Source organism: Ostrea edulis, chromosome 2, assembly GCF_947568905.1.
Source record: "Ostrea edulis chromosome 2, xbOstEdul1.1, whole genome shotgun sequence".
Classification (NCBI taxonomy): domain Eukaryota; kingdom Metazoa; phylum Mollusca; class Bivalvia; order Ostreida; family Ostreidae; genus Ostrea; species Ostrea edulis.
In genome coordinates, this window is record NC_079165.1 from 107,791,276 (window position 1) to 107,811,669 (window position 20,394).

The 20,394-nt window shown below is 33.2% G+C and overlaps 1 protein-coding gene across 11 annotated transcripts in view; it reads right to left on the bottom strand.

Moving 5' to 3' along the window:
* The window catches only part of LOC125678769 (uncharacterized), a 167,369-nt gene that overhangs the window by 76,196 nt on the left and 70,779 nt on the right, over positions 1-20,394 (bottom strand). The gene's annotated exons all lie outside the window — the stretch shown is intronic.

A 20,394-nucleotide genomic window follows, 5' to 3' on the forward strand; every position in this document is an offset into this window, starting at 1 on the left:
AACAAAAAAGTTTAGCAAATCAATTCCTTGAGCTTAAACTTTAGTCAATATTGTTACAATGACTATGCAGTCGACATCTGTAAGAAACATCGCTGTTTTACTGTACTGACTCTCCATGCATATTTTGAGAGTTTATTCAGCAACTAGTCATAAATGCTACCATCAAAACAATAAAGAAAACAAGGAATGTTTGTCAAACAATACAAACATACAACAATACCCCCCCCCCCCCCCCCCAATGTGGTGCAGAATTGAAAAGGGTTATACACATGCATCATTTAATTGATAATAGAACCAAACCAATTAAAGTCAAGATGTTGAGTGGACAATATCTTCCTATGTCCAGAATGTGACCTAAAGTAAACAGGAGTCATCTACTCCATAGGATGTACCAGTGTACCAAGTTTGGTGTCAATCAAGCTACTGATTCTTAAAATGTAGGAGACAATATATTACTATGTCCAGTTTGACCCTTGATCTTTAACCATGTGACCTCAAAATCAATAGGGGTCATCTACTTCTTTAAGACTAAAAATAATACCATATGGTTTCTTCACGGATCACTGGATGTGGGCGGAGCTCATCTATGGTCATTGTTATTAACCTGGAATTTACCTGGCCAAGAGATCAGGGTGCTGTGTATACTTTTGATGTACACAGGAAGGATCTCAGGGCTGCAGTGTTTTTGTGGTCATAGTGTTTGTATAATGATTGTATACCTATGGCTAGATGACACACAGTCTACACCACCCCCTCTTTCTCTCTTTTACTCTCAGTCATTGGCTCAATGAATAATTTCTTTTATAAATATAGACCTATCATAAATTGGTAATATAAATTATTTTAATAAGTTACAAGTTTTAGAAATTAATGGGCAAATTATTGTTTGATTTCTGATTGTTTAATTTATAATACATGTATATAGAGGGGGGAAATTACAATTATATTAAAATTGCGTCGTTCATAGGGGTCTTTTTAAAAACAATTGAATTACAGTCAAAACTGCCATAGCGACCCACTGTATTAAGCGACTCAATGTTGTATGTGACCATAAAAAGTTCCCCCCCCCCCCCCCCAAGACGTTACTCTATATATTTTACCTGCATTAAACGACCACCTGTCTGACGCGACCAACGACCATGATTTTTACAACCTTTTCGTGTATTTTCATGAAATTTTACCTCTATTTAACGACTGCATTTTTCTATTACAACATGATTATTACTTTCGATTTTGGTTGAGCCGACTATTCTGGGAATTATCGCCCCTAACACTTTCGTTTTCAAACGCACGACTATTCTGGGAATTATCGCCCCTAACACTTTCGTTTTCAAACGCACGACTATTCTGGGAATTATCGCCCCTAACACTTTCGTTTTAATACGCACAGTTTGGCGGTGATGTTGTTTAGTCGGCCCTCTGAATAAATTATTATACCCAAGCTGTCAACATGCAGTGTCGTGTGTGGTTAATTAATAAAACCCGAGTAGTTGTTTATTTAACAAAATCAAGGATCAGGGAATCAAGGACGATGTATTTGAAGGTGTGAATTTCGACAAACTTTAAGAAGTGCCGAGTAGGCTAGATCGGAAATGAAAATCTATCACTTGTTATACCATTATGTTCAACAGAGTGAAAATTTTGTCCGATTTTGATATAAATCAGGTAAATATTATGCTTAGGACTGAAACTTTAAACGGAGTATTCACAGTTTTTCTGCATGAGATACTCGAGGTTTCCAGAATAATGACCGGAACTAGCGGCTCATTTCGACATGTCCTGAGTATTTGACACGTCCGAGTTCAAGAAAGTTGCCTGCATTAGTTCAAAGCTTAAAAGATTTGCTGTGCCTGTACAATGGATATTGTAATTTATTTAATGTTTCTCAAATTGAATAACATATTTCCAGCATGTAGGCCTATTGTACAAAAGGAGACACAATTAACACTTCACCATTTGCTTTCTTACCACAAGAATTGCATGTTTTAGTTACACTGTACAAGTAGGCTATATATAAATACCCTTTACAACAAAGTGTTTAAGTTTTAGAAAATTTACATGCAGTTTATAAATAAGTTATAAATCTCGTGTAAATGTGCAATATGAAATGCATGTAAAGTTTATCATTCTGAAATAGATTAAATGTAATTTTTGATGAATAATAAATTATGTTATTATATAGCTAATAAATAGTCTATTATAAAATCTGCGTAAAATCTAGAGAATGTTAGCGTTCAATATCCTGAGAATTTATTGAACGCTAACTTTGCATTGCGTAAATTGTATGCGCCCGAAACATTCCGAGTATGAGCGTTCAATATTGACGTTACCGTAACGACGTAAACAAGCCAAAATTGCAGACGGCGGTCCTCCGAATCTGACAGAGCCGATATTTGATATTTACTTAAGTAAATGTTTTACTGTACATAAATTATAATGTCCCCATTCACAAAATCAGTTTGCTTCATGCATTAATGACGGGTTAAATATTGAACAGTTAGGAAATGCATGCCGATATTGCACACCTTCACCTTAGATGCCAATATTGATGAATTCTCGTCTATTTTGGAGTATTTTGAGTGAAAAGGGATATAATTTAACAACTAAATACTTTAGCTATATAATAAAAGGGTTATTGAACTTATATAGGTGAATATTGGCACTCGTTGGCTGTCAAATGCACTCGCAAGCTCGTGCATCTTTACAGCCAACTCGTGCCAATATTCACCAATATAAGTTCAATAACCCTATAATACAATACATTGTATTCTAGATTTTTAACTACTGACAGTGTATTAATAATTTTATTTTACAACTATTAAAACTGTACTTGACATTCTTAATGATAAATTCCAAATACATGTAGTCATTTTCGCGAAATTTTATCCATTAACTGAGGAAAATAGGCAACCTGTATTAAGAGACCACCTGTCATATGTGACCTTTTTTCCATTCTCCGTTGGACGGTCTCTTAATACAGGTTTGACTGTACGAGAAAATAGTAGTTGCATGTGGACAGGTCAATGCTATCAAAACTCTAGAATACAGGGCTTCCTCAAGATCTAAAGAATGTCTGTAGGTACTGGTTTTTATTGTTATCAAAACACCTCACTGGGTCCCTCCAGACCATAGTCTCTACAGATGTCACTCCATCCGAGATCTATTGTTAAATGTTTGATTGACAGACGGCTAACAATTTGGGGGTGTTAACTTAAAGTTGGGTCTTTAAGATGTACCAGTGTTCAAAGTTTGATATCCGTCAAGCAAAAGGTTCTCGAGATATTGAGTGGATAGTATATTAAATTCCTATGTCCATTTTGACCCTTAACCTTTAACTATGTGACCTTAGAATCATTAGGGGTCATCTACTCCTTAGGATGTACCAGTGTACCAAGTTTGATGTCTGTCAAGCAAAGGGTCCTCAAGATATTGAACTAACAGTATATTCCTATGTCCAGAGTGGTTGACTCTTCAGCTTTTGACCTAAAAATCAATAGGGGTCCTCTTCTACTCATAACCAACCAACATTTGAAATATCATAACGATCAAGTGAATGGTTCCCAAGATATTGAGCGAACATGTGCTCTGCCGACCGACAAGTGCAAAGCAATCCTCCCCTCTTTTCTTCTTTGAAAGGGGGCATACAGTGTAAGTAATTGTTTACAGAATCTCATATACCGTCACATGCAAGGTGAAGATAACGAACAGTGATCAATCTCATAACTCCTACAAGCAATACAAAATAGATAGTTGGGCAAACACAGACCCCTGGACACACCAGAGGTGGGATCAGGTGCCTAGGAGTAAGCATCCCCTGTTGACCGGTCACACCCGCCGTGAGCCCCATATCCTGATCAGGTAAACGGAGTTATCCGCAGTCAAAATCAGTGTGCCAAGAACGGCTTAACAATCGGTATGAAACACGTCAGACAGCATTTGACCCAATGCGAGGTTGTATTGACGAACTAGATCGTTATAACGACCATAGAATTTGCGAAATGCTGACTTCAATCGAGACTGTTGAAATCCCTGTACCATCAACTTGTTTGTCAGTAGCTTACCTCGATTTAAAAACTGACTATACCCAAAACAAGCTCTTGCATATCGAATCAGTTGAGATATATAAACACCATATGCAGGTGATAATGGAATATTGCTACATAAATGTGGGAAGTTGACGATGGAGAAGCTGAAATCATCCCGTTTGTCATACAGTTGAGTTGCTAGTTTGCCGTTAATGTCTACTTTCAATAAAATATCTAAGTATGAAGCAGAAGTGGATGACTCTGTGGTGTCCTTTATTTCGAGCTCACAGGGATATATCAAATCGACATATGAATTTAGAAATAAGGCTGAAATGGGTTTTTGTATTTCGGAAAAACGTAAATACTGACTATTGCAATGAGAGTAATGGGCTTCCATAATTCTAGAAGAAATTACAATTGGAATATTAATTTACACTCGTATTTAACCAAATATAATATGCACTTTTTCATTTTTTATAAGAAGGGACACATACTACATACCACTAAAGGTTTTTTGACTCATTTCATTTTAGTCATAATTTTTCACCGCAATGTTTACCTATCTAAAAGCGTAAAATTGCTTTAAAAAAATTAACGTATACTCTAGCTGTAACTAATTAATTATGAAACAGCCAATTAAAATTTATTATCATGCAATTTTTAAAACTGCCATGATATTATGATACCGTGACTAGCACATGTTTTGAGTACACGTCCTTTAGCACTTGATTTTCTCAGACTTCTGCATATTGCATGTTTTTCATGGGTCTGGAAATATGCGATTACTTTTGAGTTTTAACTTTCCTTTTGCAGTAAACGACTGATGTATTTACCCATCTAAATGCGGTGAAATTTTAGAGGGTTATGTTTGAATTCTTCATTTAGTACCAATTAAATTACTGGCTTTGGTTATTGATATGTTTATAATTACCGAGGGTGTGTGTGTGTGTGTGTGTGTGTGTGTGTGTGTCGTTAACGTTATATCGCACCTTGGTACATCATTGTTCGAAGCTTGGGTAATGTTTTGATTACAAAACATTGAACGCTCGCATTGGCTATTTAATTGATATGAACTTTAAACAAAGGACATATCGAGTCTGTTAAAACTTTATTGCTATACAAACTCTCGTGCTTTGCTGAAATTAACATTATTTCCCCAAAAATACTTCTATGTAGTGTGCATATGGACAAGATTGCCATGCATTTCCTTAAAAAACAAATTTGCTGCACTGTATACAAATTCTAGTGCATGCTTTTTTGAGAACCTGCATTATTTCTACAAAGATTTCTCGTGAAGTTAAATGCGATTGTACTCACAAACAATGTTATTTCCACAATTTACAATTTAAGGGGATCCGTACCAAATATATTCGGCAAAATACGGTAAATGTGATTATCTAATAGTCTGAAAGCGCAAACATAACAAACTGAACGTGCGTTCCTCGTCTCACCCCGATAGATTCCCACAGAAATAGTCACATGGTTTAGGCTTTGACACACTTTCGAAGAGGCCTCGACGGGGAGTATGATCGGTCATAATAGACCAATACCATTTTCAAATATTTACTACTCCTTTCCAAATTAAGAAATTAATTATTTTTTTTTCTTGAAAACATTTCTAATGCCTATCAACAACATCTTGCATACCTATTAAGTTTAATATAATTCAAAATAAGCCCTTTAAAAAATACTCTCACTGGTTATTATAACAGAACTTATAATAACCAGTAAGGGTATCTTTTTTTTAAAGGCTTATTTTGAATTACATGTATTTTGGACTTTATGGGTATGCAAGACGTTAACATGCATTAGAAATATTTTCAACAAAGAAATTAAATCAACTCATGGCAATTAGCTTATTCGGAAGGGGGGGGGGGGGGGGGGGGGGGGGTCCTCCCTTAAGGAAATTACATATACTTGCAGTTTACTCAAAGTTTACTCCCAAGCATATGAAAAGTATATCTTTTACTATACTTGAAGTATACTTTAAGTATTTTGATTTTATATGCAAATTAGTTTGCCAAGTATACTTTATACAAGTATATGGATGAAGTATACACCAGTTATACTTTGCTTATACATGTACTTCATGTATACTCACAAGCATATGTCTTTCACGTATACTTGAAGTATACTTGAAGTATTTTGATTGTATGCAAATAGTTTGTCAAGTATATACTTTACACAAGTATAGATGAAGTATACTCCAGTTATACTCAAGATTTATATACTTAAAGTATACTTCTTGATACTTGACTTATACTTTGCTTGCCTCTTCTGAAGAATACTTGACTAACACTTCAAATGTACAGGGGTTCTGCTAGTTTACATGAACATTACCAACCATGTGTCCTGCAAAAAATAAAGAATATTGAAATATCTGAGAAACTGTAAACTTGGTACAGTAAAACTCTGACATAGCAAATTTCTGCGGACACTTTGTAAAACTTCGCTATAAGCGTAATTCGCTATACGTTTATAGCGAATTAATTCATAATTAAAATATAACGAATTCGTTATAAAACTGATTTGTTATACATGTATATCAGTTGCATAAGAAAGCAGCAATCAATATACTTGAGTTTATATTGTCTCTAAGAGAAATTTAGCCTATGTATTTTCGAGAAGAAATATTGTTGTACAAGATATATACACACTGATTTATATATGATAATTTATCTTTAGGGATTATTAAGTCACGCAAGAACATGTCGAAAGAAAAATATGAACAAAATTTCGTAATCAGCGATTGTTAAAATTCATGAGTTTAAAATGGAAAAAAAATCGTTATAAAAGGTGATTTTTACGTTAATTTTTAATTCAAGGGGAATATGAATTTACTTCGTTATATCCGTAAATTCGCTATATCCGTGTTCGTTGTAAACACAGATTTTTATATAGAAAATATAAAGAATTTGCCGGGGAAATTGATTTCACTTCGATATAGCCGTAATTTCGCTATATCCATGTTCGCTATATTCGAGTTTTACTGTAAATAGTCGACATTATCTTCACTTTTTAGCACTACACATATAGCTCAAGAAGTTTTAAAATCACCTCATTTTCATTAAAAAATTATTTTCAAGTCATCTATATCACACAAATGTTGTGTCCGAAATATGCCGAATCTGGTTGACGACTCTGATACATGCCGACGTTAAGATCTACTTTGTATACTAGCTGTAGAAGTTCGAAGTGGTTAAACTACAAGGTGTTACAAATGAAATAACAGAATACCACTACTGTGCCTAGCAAGTAGATATCTAGTTGATGAAAATTACGGATTATCAAGTGCCTGTAGAAAATGAAAATCGGCTCAGTGTCCGATAATAGATGCATCTAGACATAACAAATTTCATTATATCAGAGTATCCTACTTTAAAACAAGAGGCCCATGGGCCACATCGCTCACCTGAGTCACCTTGGCCCATATCTGAAGATTTTCCATATATATTTGCATGTAAAACCTTGGTCCCTATTATGGCCCAAACTATCCTTTGCAAACTTGAATCTACACTATGTCAGAAAGCTTTCATGTAAATGTCAACTTCTTTGGCCCAATGGTTCTGGAGAACAAGATTTTTAAAGCTTTTTCCTATATTTGTATGTAAAAATTTGACCCCCCCCCCCCCACTTGTGGCCCCATCCTACCCCCCGGGGGCCATGATTTGAACAAACTTGAATCTGTACTATTTGTCAGAAAGTTTTCTTGTAAATAACAGCTTTTCTGACTCAGTGGTTATTGAGAAAAAGATTTCAACTATATATTTGTATGTAAAACTTTGATCCCCCTTGTGGCCCCATCCTACCCCTGGGAGCCATGATTTGAACTTGAATTTGCACTATGTCAGAAAGTTTTCATGTAAAAATCAGCTTTTCTGGCTCAGTGGTTCTTGAGAACAAGATTTTTCCTATATATTTGTATGTAAAACTTTGATCCCCTATTGTGGCCCCATCCAACCCCCGTAGCCCATGATTTGAACAAACTTGAATCTGCATTATGTCAGGAAGCTTTCATGTAAATCTCAGCTTTTCTGGCTTAGTAGTTCTTGAGAAGAAGATTTTTAAAGTTTTTCCCTATATATTTGTATGTAAAACTTTGATCCCCCCTTGTGGCCCCATCCTACCATCGGGGACCATGATTTGAACAAACTTAAATCTGCAATATGTCAGGAAGCTTTCAGATAAATGTCAGCTCTTCTGGCCCAGTGGTTCTTGAGAAGAAGATTTTTAAATGACCCCACCCTATTTTTGCATTTTTGTGATTATCTCCCCTTTGAAAGGGACATGGCCCTTCATTTGAACAAACTTGAAAGCCCTTCACCCAAGGATGCTTTTGGCCATGTTTGGTTGAAATTGGTCCAGTGGTTCATGAGAAGAAGATGAAAATGTGAAAAGTTTACAGACAGACGGACGATGAACAAAATGTGATCAGAAAAGCTCACTTGAACCTTCGGTTCAGGTGAGCTAAAAAAGGTACCAAAAAAGCATGCTTTTTTTTTTTTTTTTACTAAATTTGGAACCATGCATTAGGTCGTTCAAATTTAGTAAAAAAAAAAGTATACTTTTTTTGTGCTATAAAAGAACAAAAGTATACTTTTAGCATATCTTTATTTGCTGCAAAGTACATAAAAAGTATGATTGGAATACAGAAAAAGCACAAAAATGTATTAAGTACAAAAAAAGTATCCATAGACAAATACAAAAAAAGTATACTCTTAAGTAAGTATAGAAAAAGTATCATAAAAGTATACTTTTGAGTTGGTACTGAAAAGATATCAAGTGAAAAGTACAAAAAAAGTATGCTTTTAAGTTGGTATAGAAAAAGTATACTTTTAGTACAAAAAAAGTATGCTACAGAAATGGGTAGGAAACAAGATGTGTTTGTGAAACACTGATCCCCCCCCCCCTTTACAACAAAGTGGAACTACAAAACATTGTAGTTTGTTTTGGTTGTTGACAATTTCCAAAAACTAGATTAATGGTCACAAGGTCAACAAATGAGGTATCATTGAAAAGGTCTTCTCACAAGAAATGCATATGCTAAATTATATAAAAGCAGTACCGTACTATAATTACTATTTGAAAGGTATGGCTTATTATTCAAATTTTCTAAACTAAAAGGAAGGTCAAAGTCACTTGGTCAAGGATTTCCATGTCAATGGAGAGGAAGACACATATCAAATATAAAAGCTTTACCTTTTATGATGTAAAAGATACGATTTTTGCCAGACAGACCAAAAACTATGATACATGCATATGCCCCCGAACCACTGAATCCGGGGAATATCATGTTGACAAAATCATACCATCTAAAGTTTTGCTCACAACACTCGTGAAAGTCAATGGACAATCTTTCCAGCTCCGCCTTCTCTTTAGTATTCAATGGTATTCTCTCCAGCTCTCTTCTCTTTGTAGTGTTCATTGACAATCTCTCCAGCTCTCTGACCTAAGTCATTAAAACAGGTAGTGACAGTTCCATCGACAAACGCGCTCGGCATCAGGTGTGAATGTCATGGGTCCAAGCATAGGCCTAAATTTGAAGCCCTCACCGGTCTTGGTGAATTCTCCATATGAGTGAAAAATTCTCGAGTGAGATGTTAAGCAAGATACAATCAATCAATCCAGCTCTCTTTTCTCTTTCTAGTGTTCAATGGCAAACTCTTCAGCTCTCTTTTCTCTTTGTAGTGTTCAATGACAATGTCTCCAGCTCTCTCTGTTCAATGACAATCTCTCCAGTTCTTTCTTGTCTTCTGTGTGTTCTACTGTTGCCTATGATGTAAAAATAATACATATTGAAAAAGCCTATTTAACAAGATTATCAGTTATTAAAACTGATGAATTTTCCCCAAACTACATCTAACCAATGAACTACTTTATATAACAAATGACTCGCACAATGATCCAATAACTGTTTAACTATTATAATAAAGTTTTTTTTCCCATATATAAAGTACATATGTTCAGAGTGACCTTGACCTTTATAAAATAACCTTGAGTCACCTTTGTCTAAAAACCATTTCCATATCACTTATTTGTGTGATATATGATCAATCTGTTTGAAAACTGTTTAAATTCAATTCAATTTATTAATACGCCGATTTCGAGATAGGAACTCTCCTGTTTAGGAGGCGCGTATAGCACGCGAGTTGAAGCTAAAGTGTCAAAATCACCAATGAAAACAATAGCGACGCGCTAAAAATAGACATGTCTTTAAACATAGATTCTTTGCTAAAACCGCAACTCAAACAATTTCTTATTGAACAGGGAATGACTGTTAGTGACAATAGTGTCCATCAGTTTCGGGAATTAGCTAAAAAAAAAAGCCATGGATTTAAAATTACCCGTGTTGAAAACGTCCGATGACACCAGAGACTTTCTTCGTCAGAGAAGCCGTGTGATTATTGATGGAAAAATCATTGAATTCCCAACTGTATCATCTCCGGAACTGAATAAATGGTCTGAGGATTTAAAACATATTCCAGGTTTTACTCAAGCTGATGTGTTTGTTTATTTGCTCTCTAAAGCCAATGCCGAGTGGTCTCCTGTCCGTCTTCAACATTACAAGTCTAAACGAGGTTACAAATTGTTTAAATCTAATCACATCCACTCTGTTCATTGCCATGAGTTAACTCACAACCATCTATATGTAAAATTGCTGTGTGTTAGAGAGACTTCACAGTCAGCTGATCCATATAGGACATGGTGCCTGCTTAATCGCACTGATGGGAGTTGTACCTCTGCTGGCTGTGATTGCACTGGGTAAGTAATGTTCAATATCAAAATTAATTATAACAATTAAGTTTCACACTACACAATTTCAATTAGGTTTTTTTTTTTTTTTTTTTTTTTACATTATGAAATAATGTCATCAGAGAAAGTAAAACTGCTCAATGTTAAGGATAATGTTCTGTTTATAATTAATACATTCATTAAACATGGATATTGGCTGATCATGCTGATAAGAATACATGATATATAGATAGGTGCTCCAGCATTCTAATTGTACAATTAAAGGGGCTGGTTCACATTTTTTAGAACAATTTTTCTTCTTCATTTTTGATGTTAAAACAATAAAATATAACTCATTTCAAGTTTCAATTTATTCAGGTGTAAAATATCACAGACTGTCATGATTATAAATCTAAAATCACAAATTGAAACCTGACATAATCATTGAACTATGCAATTATAACAATGTAAAAATAAATAACCTGGAATAGTTCAGGATAACATGACACCAAAGGTGAAGATAACGAACAATGATCAATCTCATAATTACTGTAAGCAATACAAAATACAGTTGCATGGGCAACTGAACATGACTTATTATGTTATCATTTAACAGAACCTAAGGATAACCCATAACAGCTGGAATTACCCTATTTCCAATTATGATTACATAATTTAAATACGATGAACAATAATAAAAAAAAAAAAACAACAACAGTAAACAGTAAAAGTTGACAACCAAAACTTTGACCTTCTTAATGCAAGGACAAGAGCAATATTTCAGCCTTAACTATGTGTTATATAAACAAGAATTGAGTTTTGCTTCTCAGCTTTTACAAACTAATGAACTGTTAATTTTGTAATTCAAAGCATCCTAATAATGCTTGAAAACAAATTTTGATTTTAAATGGCACATATCACCTAAAGTATACTTGAAATGTGATGGAATATATCAAACTTAGATAATTAACCAGATACATTTCAACACTTCTTAAACAATAACATACATGTACCTTGATCTTTGTATATACACAACAAATGATAAACTCTCTATAATAATAAAGTTGCCATAACTTTTTAAACATATTGGGCATTACATTTTGATCATTAACAGTGAAAAAAAGTGTGTAATTGTGAATCTGATCACCCGGCCTTTATTGTAAGAAAACTTGTAGTAAACATATTAATAAATATATACTCTTTAGGCCAATTCAACTTAATTAGTAGATTATCATCCAGGGTCAGCAAAAAGTATGGGGCGGGTGGGAGGATTTAATTTTTTAATTTTTATTTTCTGAGAAAAATATTAAAGACAAACGAGTTGTTTTTTTTTTTCAACAGATCCGCATCATTTAATGGCAGATGGATATCAATCTATGCTATTTTCATACACTAATTCCAGGTTAAGCTTTAATTTAAGGATATAACAGACATATACCTAACTTCTTCAAGATTTACGTTTGTAAGAACGCGAGAAATTAAGAAAACCATATAGATCTATATTCTTCACGTGGCTTTTCACGTTCCTATACCGCAAATGTAAACAAGAAGTGTAAATACCGGAGTCGGACATGAAAATAATCCAGAAATCGCAAGTTTCGCAAAATAAAAAAATTTGGGGCGGGCCAATTTTCGAGGGGTGGGCGGGGATGATAATCTATCAATTAAGTTGAATTGGCCTTATAAGGATATAAAAAATATCCATAGCTATAGATCATGTAAGAGAATATTTGCAGCATGAAAATTTAATCAAGATTATATTTTAAATAAAGTATATCTTTTTATACAGAGATGATGGTGGATGTAGACATGTTGTGACCTTATTGTTCAGTTTGACTTTGTGGTCAGAGAGGCATCTTGATAGGAATACTGAAACATGTACTGACAGGAAATGTATGTGGGATGTTCCTCGGAAAGAGTCAAAACCCAAACTATTGGATGAAATTGAACAGCCAACTGAACAGTCTCGTATTCTACCATTTGAACACAGTTTTGACCCGACAACTCTTTGTACAAATAATTGTGATGTTGATGGTATGCTTTTAGATTTAGTTAATAGGTTTTGACACTCAAATTATTGAAGTTCTTGACACTACTGCCAATGATAACAGTGAAGAAAATGTACCCAAAACCCTAAAGCAATGTATTTCAAACTTTGATCCTAATGGAAATATATCAGTATTTGACTTACCTATCAACATGCATAGATGAAAATGATTGTAATGAAATCAATAGATTAACTGACCACCAGTCAGAGTCAGTTAATTGGTACCAATACAGATATGGTAGAATTACTTCTTTCATCTTACACAATGCTTGTCATTATAAAGGAAATGACCCCAATAATTATATAGTAAAACAGATTTTGAGCAATGAATGTACATCATTTTCAACCCCTGCCACTATTTATGGTAAGGAAAGAGAAGTTTTGGCAAGAAATTTATATGAAAAAATGTATCTTGCAGAACACAAAGGTGGTAAATTGAAAACTTCAGGTCTTATAATTGATTCCAGTAAACCTCATTTTGGTGCTTCACCAGATGGAATTTTACAATGTAAGTGTTGTGGGACAGGAGTACTGAAAATTAAATGTCCATACAAATTCAGAAATTTCACTGTAGATCATATTTTCAATGAAAATTATCATGTTCAAAAGGATGAGAATGGGTGTATGATATTAAAAGAGACCTCAAATTGGTACACACAAATTCAGACTCAAATGGCAGTTGCATATGTACAGTGGTGTGATTTTGTATTGTATTTAGAAGGTGATGTCAAAAATGGAAAACACAAAATTTACAGTGAAAGAATTTACTTTGATTCATCACTGTGGAATTCATTGTTTATGAAATCAAAGATATTTTTTGAGAAATTCTTACTGCCAAAGTTGAGTGGAATGTTGTAGATTATGATGTCCAAAGTTGGAATACATGCAATATATTGTTTTATTATATGAGTTGCGTCAAGCGAAAAGGGACCTTCGTGACATGCTTAGAATAACGTCACAATCGATCCAAAAAGTAACGTTGTTACAGCCGACAGTTGCCGAAAAAAAAAATCTGAACGCGAAAAAAAGAAGAATATTTAGCAGAGAAAATACCAGCAAACACTGTCATGCCATGGATATGCAGGTAATGTATTATATTTAGCTTAATAACACCTAATTAGTCATTTAAATTGTGTTTCACATGTGTCCCCAAAAATTATCCGTTTTCTGCATGGAAGGTAGCATTTGCCTAGTCTGGCTAAATGATTCTACAGTAAGCAGCTTGTGTGTATAGGCCTATAAGTGACATGATGTAAATACTAAATCTGATGTAAACAATGTACAAACCACAGTCGGTGACGATGGAAAGGAAACTAAACGTACTTGCAATATAGGCCTAGTCTTGTGTTGATGTTTACAAACAGACGATGTTATGTGCACAGACGTGATATCACCACTGAACATTGCGTTGATGATGAAAGATGTAGAGCAAGTGTAAGAACGGGAAAACATGCATAAAAATGGATAGACTTATAGAAGTATTGAATAAAAAGTTTATCAATCAAAAGATTTGACCAGTTAAATCCTTTATCTATTCTTCTTTTTCTAATATATTGTTTCTTATTTTCTCGCCGAAGGGCACAGAGTCAACTTGGTTGTGAGGTAGCGTTCTCGACTGCCATGCGGGCGGTCCGGGTTCAATTCTCTTAGCGACTGCACAATGTTTTTAAATTATTTTTTTTTTTGGAGTGGCAATTTTTTTTACCAATAATTTCTCTTTTTAAGTTCACTCATTATTTATTTTTCAAAGGTAATACAAACATTATTAGATGTAGTCTTAAGGCCAAAAAATATACATGTATATATATATGCTGGTTTCCACTTTCATCTCAAAATTTTTAAGGGTATGTAGTGGTTTTTTAATTGTTTATTTTATAAGTTGAATAATTTTCTAATGATTTAGCATTCTACTATGCATAAAATAAAGTGATTATTTAGTAATCAAATAAAATTGATATGATATGAATCAATACATTTCTTCATTTTACTGTAAACAAAAACTATTTCTGTGTTTTTGGAATCTGTCTAGTATTAGTGCATAATAAATAACTTGATAAATAAGTCAATAAATATACTCTTGTTGTAGTGATGACATTTGCAAAATCTGTGAGAATGGAAAAAATGTGTTAGGGTCGGCAGAAATTTTTAGGGTAGGTAGGGAAAGTGGAAGCCAACATATATTTTTTTTTTGGCCTAAGCATTATTTATAGTATTAATTTTCAGAGGGTGTTACACTATCAAATGAATTATTTTTTCACATAATTTAAACAATGATTTCTTTTGAATTGATTTTACATAAAAATTGCTGTAGTTAAAGCCATTCACATTTAAAAAATCCAAATCTATATATTTTAAAAGTTATTACTAAATATATGGTGTTGCCAAAAGAAAGCTGATTTTTATAACTATGAAATAGGCCTACTCTAAAATCAACATAAAACAAAAGTAAAAGAATTAGATGAACAAATACACCCATTAGATTGGCAATTTTTTTAACAGTATGGCGCTGTTTTTTTTTGGGTTTTTTTTGGTTTTTTTTTTTTATTAATAACAATATTTATTCGCCATTCATACCTATCCATTTCAAAGGGTCAAAGACATTACCAGTGTTGATGTGTGATTTCCTATATAATTAATGTTACATGTATATACCTATGGCAGGGAAATTATTCATTATAACATGTTATTTACAGATAGATCATTAAAATTTTGAAAATGAAACGCAATTATTTGTTGCTCCAACATTGAGGACTTAATTTTGATAGATAGCTCTAGCATTATATCAGCTGGCAAATATGCTCCGCCCTGGAAAAGTATTATTTCAATACAATAATTTCATTTTGTGTGAAATTTGATCAAAGAAAATATAAAATATTTCTAATGCAAAAGATTCAAAGGTCCATTCGTAGCATGAACAACATATATGATACATTGTACTGGCATATTAATACAGGATTTTACATTGTTTGGTGATTTTGAACAACAAATTATGACACGTACTAAAAAAAATCTAGAGTAGATATACTGCTTCTTTATATGCTTTATCTTTTACTGTGCGCACTATTTTTTAAAAACAAAACTTTGATATAAAAATTAATAGATCATACAAATCGAATCTATACCTAATTACATGCTTTTATACCAACTTTAGACAACTTGATTGACGAATTCCTAACTCGTCATAAATCAATTCCTGAATCTGCACCATTGATGAGGAGAATAGTGATTTGGACATAAGACATTCAATCGACAGAGCTCACAATGAGGATCTCGGGAAGAAAATTTGGCGAAACCTTTGCACAGAAAACAGCGTGCAATGGATATAATGTCATGTAGAGTTTGAAAGAAAAAGTATTTAAAAAATCTTGCACATGTGGAGAGAACTGTCTAGGTCATGACAATTCAAAAGAAGTACAAAATTCCATCTTGACTACCAATGAATTATCAAAAGATAGAGATATGATTATTATTGGTAAACTTTCAGAGTTTTGGCAGCAGTATACAGTCCCCCCCCCCCCCCCCCCCCCCCCCCCCCCCGTTTTTTGCAGGACCACAATGGAAACTAGCTATATGCTAATTTGTGTCATCCTGGATAAATAAAGGCTATTATTACAGTGTGAAGTCTTTTTCGGGTCATAGATGTTGTGGAAAGTCCAACATCTTCATCATAATTATACACTAATGATACAGACGAATATTCTTGTATTTCTTTAAAACTATAGTTTGAGTTTTCTTTTATTTGAGCAATCAAAATTTTAGTAAAATCTCAACCTTAAGTCGAAGTTTCGACATAATATGGAAGTTTTCTTCGAGAAATCCAGGTGAAATTTCATGAAAGTGGTATGACTGAAAGACATTTACCATTACCTTGAATTCTGCTTCTGAATCATGGCCGTCAAAGGCATACGAAAAATACAACTTACAAGACCTCAGATTTTCATCTCCAGGTTTGCATGGCGGATTATCTACATGTAAATTTCAATATATTTGATGTGATAGTTCCATATAGGGTAGATTTAAGTTTCTATATCCATGGTTTACTCGTAATATTTGTACAACTGTCGTTTTGGAATACTTCATAGATCAATCTATACACAGTGAAGCTGTTTGTTAAGAGTGATACATAAGATACAGAGAGAGAATTCATTCTGCTGAAGCCCACCATCAGACCAGAGGATTTGACAACAGGAACTTAATGCCTGACATTCCTCCCCGCGGATTGCCTTTGGAGCGATGCTACCTGTTCCGCATGGTCCGTGACCCAAACAAGGAGACCACTTGTCCAAATGTTGAAGAGTCATGATGGTGAAATTCTGTTGTTGATGATTTACGATATTCATTTCTCTTGTCCATAATTGATCACTATTTCAGAAATCAACTTAGCATTGTTTATATAGTCATTAAAATGGTCACCATTGGTATAGTCTTTGATTACATTTGATAAAATTAATGTGCATTGAATATTTAAGTCTTTGTTTTCTTTACAATGATGTTCCAACGATATTGACGTTATATAACGTTATCAAATGATTTATGGCGTTATCTCAGGATCAAAGCATGCATTTCAAATCAGTATTAATATGGGTTAGGTGTAACGTTCAAGGTAAACTTTGGTATCAAAATAATCAGGAAGATGTGTGCTTTCAGAAAATAATTAAAACCCAGTTTTGAAAATATTGTCCCGAAGGTCCCTTTTCGCTTGACGCAACTCATATACTTTCAATTTCATCTCTTTTTTCTTTAAAAGCTTGCGGGCATATATCACACGATATATGCCCGGAAACATTCCCGCCCGCAAACATTACGTCACAATCAATACACAAGCAAATTACTACGTCGTTAATTTTCAATTTTTTCGTGTTTTTCATCTTTTACTTTTACTCAGTTAAACCAAATGAATAAAGAAATTGATAAAAATAAATTATTGTTAGTTTCTAAATGAAATTGAAGGTATATAATAAAAAGGTTATAGACTTTGTATGGGAAAATATGACGACCTCGTTGTACGTGCCAAAAAACTTGGTCGTCATATTTTCCCATACAAAGTCTATAACCTATAAGTATTGCTATCAAGATATACATAAATTGATTTCAAAATATTTTCGGATTATCCTAAGGCTTATATTTTATGTACATGTCTGAACACAAACCAAAATACATGTAGATAATGATTGATAATGAAGTACACATTATTCTTATTTTAAGGATATAATGTATTTTTATGATATTAATTAAGTCAAAAATACATGTACTTATCATACATCAATTTCATGTATAAAATGCTGAATAAACTGCATGTTTCTTTCAAAAGTCTACAAATGACTTAAACTATTTTCTCATTAATGTTGGCATCAGTTACAAAGAAATGCCAAAACTTTGATCATTTGATTAGTTACAGGTTTGAGTGACCATGGAATAATATTTCCCATAAGCCTAAATAATTTAACTCTCTGTATAGCTCTCTCTACATGTATTAAGTTTTGCTATTTTTCTTGTTTGTTTTATTTCGCTAACATTGAGTCGTTTCTTTTTTCCCCACGAACACTTTCTGGTAAAAGGAGGAATGTTTTAAGTAGTTTTTCTGTCAGTGACTAAATCTCTTATTGTAAATCCTCTATCAGCCATAACGTCATCACCCTCTTCCAAAAAATCTAAAAATCCTGAATCTTCAGTAATATATCTATCAGATACATTTCCACCATAAAGTTTGGATACAAAAGTAATATTTCCAGAAGGTGTTATAGCAAGCAAACATTTTGCAGTGTTTTTTGACTTATAAGTACTATATGTCGCTGCTTGAGCAGTTGGAGATCTTGGTTTTTGCAAAAAAAATTCAGTGCAATCTATTATGACACGAGTGTTGGGGTACTGCTTCCTAAATGACAATAGCACACATTTTTTAACCTGCTTTCTAGATGGCCACCTCAAAAACTTTCCAAATACATTGGACATAAAAGTTATCCATGAAATAAAAATCTGAGAAACTCTTGTTTTAGATATTCCAAACAGATCAGCAATAAAATATTCTCAAAGGCCTAAACGCAAACGAACAAGGGTAAGGATAAATTCCTGGAGTAAAGTTAATTTTCGTGCTGGACCAGGTTTTCCACGTCTGTTTCTGTGATTATTTGTCTCCTGAGCAGTAGATTGACCTGACCAATATTTCAATGAAGGGCATTTTGCAGTTAGAATATTAAAAATACCAAGCAGCATTGCCAGTGATGGTAACCCTGTATATAACCTAACATTTTCATCATTTTTAGTAACAGTGTCTGTAAACGCTTCCCTCAAAAGAGTGGTCTTGTCATTAAGTTTTGACTGAAGCCATTTGATTTCATCAGACATACTTCTAATGTCGTCCATCGTTGTATCTGTCTGCACTGCTGTATCCTGTACCTTTACATCAGCAGAACTTGTTGATGAACCAGTTCCATAATCATGGTCAAGAGAAGGAGATGTTGTGACACACTCCACTTTTTTCCACATTGAACTTACCTGAAATATTTGTTTTATATATATATATATATATATATATATATATATATATATATATATACATGTATATATATACATGTATATACATATACATATATATATATATATACATGTATATATATATATATATTGCATATACAATTCCACATTTAATCTATATATATCTAGCACCGACTCTTGCTTCACCAGGCATATTATATATTGCATTAAGGATAATGCACATATTTACATATCAGATAAGTACTTATGTCTACATATGAAATCTGAAATACCACCAATGACAGTGTATTAATGCAAACAAATTACTCTTCCCTGTGTATTGTCTTTACTTATATCCATAATTATACATATTACACATTTATGCCAATTTGGGTCCTGCATGATTTGATAATAAATACTAGTTCTATTTTAATAATGAAAGAAAATAATCCATGCATATTCAAAATATAAATAAATACATGAATATACTTTGGAACTGCATATTTTTCTTTTAATTGTTTTGGCTGTATGATTTCATATCTTTCCTACTGCAATATACATACATACATATATTTTTTGTATATAAACCCCTAATATTGATTACACACATATACATTCATACACAATTATTAAATATTGTTTATTAATATCATAATATTAGTATACAAAAAAGGAACAGATTCTATATATTATAGTTTAGAAGTTCTGATGCTTGGTTTTTATAACATGACCAGGTGAATTCAAACAAATTTTCACAACAAATATTAAGAAAACATAGACATCTATAATAATTACCATCATACATATCCTGTTGGACATCTATCTCTTTAGAAACAAATGGGATGTCATCTTCCTCATAGTAATGTGGATTCTCAAAAATGTTCACAGCATCATCACCATCATTGTCATCACATGTATCGCCACGGAAACCACACTGTGTAGAGTTACTGGTTCTTCTGTAAAATATTCCCCATTGAAATATGCCAGTTTGAATTTTATATTTTAACAATAATAAAAGCTATCAGTGAATGTTTATTTAAGAAATTTACAAAAATAAACGAAACATACATGGAGCACTAGCTGCATGTCAGAAAATCTGATTCCAAATAATGAATT